The sequence below is a fragment of the Macaca nemestrina genome, chromosome 16 (genome assembly GCF_043159975.1).
Source record: "Macaca nemestrina isolate mMacNem1 chromosome 16, mMacNem.hap1, whole genome shotgun sequence".
NCBI classification, from domain to species: domain Eukaryota; kingdom Metazoa; phylum Chordata; class Mammalia; order Primates; family Cercopithecidae; genus Macaca; species Macaca nemestrina.
In genome coordinates this window covers 3,064,542-3,069,953 of record NC_092140.1, presented here as the reverse complement: position 1 = coordinate 3,069,953, position 5,412 = coordinate 3,064,542, and positions in this window count along the sequence as shown.

Below are 5,412 nucleotides of genomic sequence, written 5' to 3'. Positions count from 1 at the left end.
TCTGTTTTTCTCATAAAACCCCAGGAATTAAGAATGGATACGTCCCTCTCAAAATCTAAGGCTCTATTCTATTTTGCATTGTGTTATCTGACATTTATGACTTTTGGGGGTATCAAAAATTACTTCACGTCATAAAAAAGCTTTGGTGTATAATAACTGGGTAAAAAATGTAATTTTATAAATGGCTAATGGCAGTTATGGGGGGATATGATGCTCTTTGCACATGTGGATCAGAGAAGCACACTCTTGGCCATCTAAAAGTTATGGAAATATCTCCCCTAACACACACACGAAGAGATAAGACTCCCATGCAGGATAGGTTAATCACAGAATGGGCTAATTCTCTCTTTTTAGAATCCAAAAATCTGATATAAAAATGGGACCTTTAATTTTGGGGGATTTGTTCTGTCTTCCAGCTGTGCCTACTTGTTAGGCTGTAGAAACTGCATGTTTTCCTGGTCCTTTCCTCCAAGGGCTCCACACTGCAGCCAGTAATCAAATTAAAAAACCGGCAAATGAAAAATCTTACATGCACTAAATATTGGTATGTGTTCCAAAATTATGGGGAACTCCTATAATTCGAATAGGACTTTGTGTACATTATCAGTAATAATTATAATTGTTATGTTAAGTTATTGTGTGACGCAGAGGTAAAATATTTGTCAGTTGTAGTTTTGACCATGGCTGCCCTAAGACTTTGCCATCCGCAAACGATTGTCTTGGGTTAATCCCCTTCAAAAGGTTGTTGTATAATCAACTATAGGACTTTAACAGATACACTTAAATGCAGGTTTCAAATAACTTTGGATATTGTAACATTAGAACAGAGGAAAAAAATTTTCAGGACTCACAGACAGCTAAAATGTTCATAAATATCAAACCAGAGTTAAATGCATGGACTGAACTAATAGAAGTCTAAAGTAGTCTTTTATCCCTTGTTTTGTTTTTCAGAGTCAAGGAAACTTTTCTTTTAAGCTATTTACAACTTTTAACAATTAAGTCTACTCCTGTGAACAAAAGCTGAAGAATATTTGTCTCTCTCTGCCTGATTTCTCCAGAATTTGGAAACTATTTGTAAGTATTCTTATGGTAATACAGTTATTTGCATAAGTGCAATAAAAATCTGATTTCTTTTGCAACAGGGCACAATTAAAGAAACTGGTTATTTTACCAAGGCTTTCACTGGAATGATGTGCTTTCCTTTAAGGAATCAAGCTTAACTTATAGAGCCAATAAAAACTCCTTGGGGGCCAGGTGCAGTGGCTCATGCCTGTAGCCCCAGTACTTTGGGAGGCCAAGGCGGGCAAATCACATGAGGTCAAGAGTTCGAGACTAGCCTGGCCAACATGGTGAAACCCTGTTTCTACTAAAAATACAAAAATTAGTTGGATATGGTGGCATGTGCCTGTAATCTCAGCTACTTGGGGCATGAGAATCACTTGAACCTGGGAGGTGGAGGCTTCAGTGAGCCAAGATTTTGCCACTGCACACCAGCCTGGTCAACAGAGCAAGACTTTTGTCTTAAAAGAAAAGAGGCCGGGCGCGGTGGCTCAAGCCTGTAATCCCAGCACTTTGGGAGGCCGAGATGGGCAGATCACGAAGTCAGGAGATCGAGACCATCCTGGCTAACACGGTGAAACCCCATCTCTACTAAAAAAAATACAAAAAACTAGCTGGGCGTGGTGGCGGACGCCTGTAGTCCCTGCTACTCTGGAGGCTGAGGCAGGAGAATGGCGTGAAGCCGGGAGGCGGAGCTTGCAGTGAGCTGAGATCCAGCCACTGCACTCCAGCCTGGGCGACAGAGCGAGACTCTGTCTCAAAAAAAAAAAAAAAGAAAAGAAAAATCCCCTTGGTAAAACTGGCCTCACACCTTGTCTACATAGTCCCTGTGCAGGGTTCCTGATCTGTGGTAAGTAAAAAATGTCACTTTCTGACAGGCCCAGGAGTTCCAAGTTATCTTAAAACCTCAAAAGAAAAAAATTCACCCGGCCGGGCGCGGTGGCTCAAGCCTGTAATCCCAGTACTTTGGGAGGCCGAGACGGGCGGATCACGAGGTCAGGAGTTCGAGACCATCCTGGCTAACACGGTGAAACCCCGTCTCTACTAAAAAATACAAAAAACTAGCCGGGCGAGGTGGTGGGCGCCTGTAGTCCCGGCTACTCGGGAGGCTGAGGCAGGAGAATGGCATAAAAACCCGGGAGGCGGAGCTTGCAGTGAGCTGAGATCCGGCCACTGCACTCCACCCTGGGTGACATAGCGAGACTCCGTCTCAAAAAAAAAAAAAGAAAAAAGAAAAAAATTCACCGAACTCATATAGATATTTGAGGATACAAACCCATGTCTGAACTCTGCCAAAAAAAAAAAAGTCTTAACTGAGATTCCTTCTATAGAACAAAATTCCATCAAAGCCAATTTTGAAAGCCTGTGTGAAAAATAATTATTCTTGCTGCACTTTATACAAATAATCAGGCCTAGTATAATAAAGAAAATCAGTCATACCACAATTTGTCTTTGGTAAAAATGGGGAGACTGGAGAGAAAAAACATTATGTTTCAAGAACTGTGGTATACCTGTTATTAAATTCTAGTCTCATCAGTTGTTTTTAAGTTTTTTCCTGCAATTTACACTAACTTTTCTTATTCTTGTGAACCAACCAGTGATCTCTGACTGCTGCTCAGAAGAAACAAGAGGGATGGGTAATATAAAAGTCTAAATCAATATTCTAATTTTGGGCATGTACTAAAATCAGCTACCAACCCCATATCAACTCAGTTTCAACAATTGCCCAGTTCATAAAAAGCCTTCTAATTTAGTTTACTTGGGATAATTTTACTTATTTTGCTTTACTGTTGTAAAATATATTGCCGTCATACTCTTTGTGTAAAAAGCAGAATAAGTTTACCAAATGTTTTCTTAAATTAAACACTTATCTTCCAGATATCACCTTTTGCTGGAACTCAAAAGTTATGAATGGCCCTTGCCACACCAGTGCTTTCTAACTAAACTTCTCTCCACCCTGAATGCAAGAAACTCAATAGTTAGGCAGGAATATCATTGCCCCTATTCAGCCTAAAAAAGTTACAAAAGATGGTCTTCAACCCTCTACAACCCTTGGGATTAAGGGTTCTCCTATAAAAGAGAGGGAGGGAAATGTCAGAGGTGTTTGAACCAGAGTAACTCCATCTTGAGTAAGGGCTTGGTAAAATAAGGCTGAGACCTGCAGGAGTGCATTCCCAGTAGGTTAAAAATTCTAAGTCACAGGATGAGATAAGAGGTTGGCACAAGATCCAGGTCATAAACGCATTGCTGATAAAACAGGTTGTAGTAAAGAAGATGGCCAAAATCCACCAAAACAAAGATGGCGATGAGTGTGACCTCTGGTCATCCTTACTGCTACACTCCCACCAGCGCCATGACAGTTCACGAATGCCATGCCAAGATAAGAAAGTTACCATATATGGTCTAAAAAGGAGAGGCATGAATAATCCACCCCTTGTTTAGCATATAATCAAGAAATAACCATTTCTTGATTATATGGGCAACCAGCAGCCCTTGGGGCTGCCCAGTCTATGGAATAGCCATTCTTTTATTCCTTCACATTCCTAATAAACTTGCTTTCACTTTACTCTATGGATTTGCCTCAAATTCTTTCTTGTGTGAGATCCAAGAACTCTCTTGTGGGCTCTGGATTGGGACCCCTTTCTGGTAACACCTGGAAGCTTAGAAACATGTTCTAGGGAAATGGGAAAACAGTATGCAATGCTATGGCTCCATCATGAAGACCTGGCTTCATGGCTCTGTTTTTGGAGGGGCAGGACTCAGAGAGATGGGCCACCCCCCTTTCTCCTCCTTCATAAGCAAAGTGATTTCAGGGTGGTCCCATTTGCAGGTAAGAGGTGGAGTCATGTGGGTGAAATGCTGATGTCTGGAATGTGGATTATTCACAGGACCTGTGGCCTCCTGACCTGTAACCTTGACTGCCTGGCTGACAGGAGCTGACCCTGCTGAGTGACCCTGACAGTGAGTGGTGGTTCTGAGCACTTCTTTCTCCTTGTTAGCCCCCACACAATGGTTTCTTCCTTCTGCCATTCATGGTTTTTCTTTATTGGAGGTGTGGTGTCTCAGTGTCCTGGGGCATTGCTTAGGCTCAAGGTCAAGGTCAGCCTCTTCCTCCAGCCCTGAGGTTGGGCTCAGCAGGGCCACGCACCTTCCCTTTCTGAGTGCACAGAGCTTTCCAGTGGTGTCTTCTAGGATGTGAAGTTTCAACACTAAACCAGTGACGAAGCTGATTTCCAAATGGCTTTAATGACAGACAATCTGCATACCAATCGACTCGTCTGCGCACATGCAGGCTCAGAACAATGTGGAAAAATATGCAAAAAGGTCTGAGATGTGATGACAATTGCTTCCAGTATACTGACCTTCAGTAAATGAAACGAACAAAGTACAGTTCTCTTTGGATAAGACATTAATGATCATTAAGAACGGGTATGGCTGCATCGTGCAAGTGCTTTGTTAAAAATATTCTTTTCATTTTGTGTCTGTCCCATAATTATAATGGAAGTATTGTGCAAATCAGCCAATAAGCATGTGCGGTAAAATATTTGGGTTTTATATCATCAGTGTGGTTTTTAAAGTGCATTGTCAAGTGGAGTGGCTTTGCCATATCCTTCCTCTGTCACCTCTGACTTCAGCCTCACAGTTTTAAGATGCCGCATGCCGTATAATCATGATGTTAAATATGAATTACAAATTTCTCTTCAAAGAATTAATATGAGAGTGTGTTCAATTATTTGCCTTCTACTTTTAAACTTAACTTCCTTGTAAAGCAACCTTTTCTGATTACCTACTCCACCATGACTCATTTTCCACCGTGACTCATTCTGATTACTTACTCTACCCTGACTCATTCTCCACCCTGACTCATTCTCCACCTTGACTCATTTCATAACCATTTTTACCACCAAATCACTCACTCTGTCACTCTCTTTAAATTACTCAATCGGAATTAGTTAACCTATGCGGTCTAACCCTAGCCAATGGGGGAGTGACAAAGCAGTAGGGACCACGTGCATGAGGAATAAGAACCCCTTTCCCTCCCTTGTCCAGATGTGTACTCACCATTACTCCATCTGTAAGGGTGCACCCTTGCCTTGCTGAGAATTAAAAAGAAAATTTTGTATTCAAGTGCTATTTCTTTTGCGGCACCAAAACTTTACTTATAACAATTTGGGGGCTTGTCCGGGATTACATTCCCCTCCGAGGGTGGTCTCTGGTTCTCTCTTGTGAGGACGTGTACCCCGCCCCACTGTGGTGGCCTCAGGGGTGAGAAATCAAGACCCACCCAGTGAGAACAATAACCCGAGCTCTCAGCAACATGGACAGAAACTGGCCAGCAACCTAGCTTAAAGG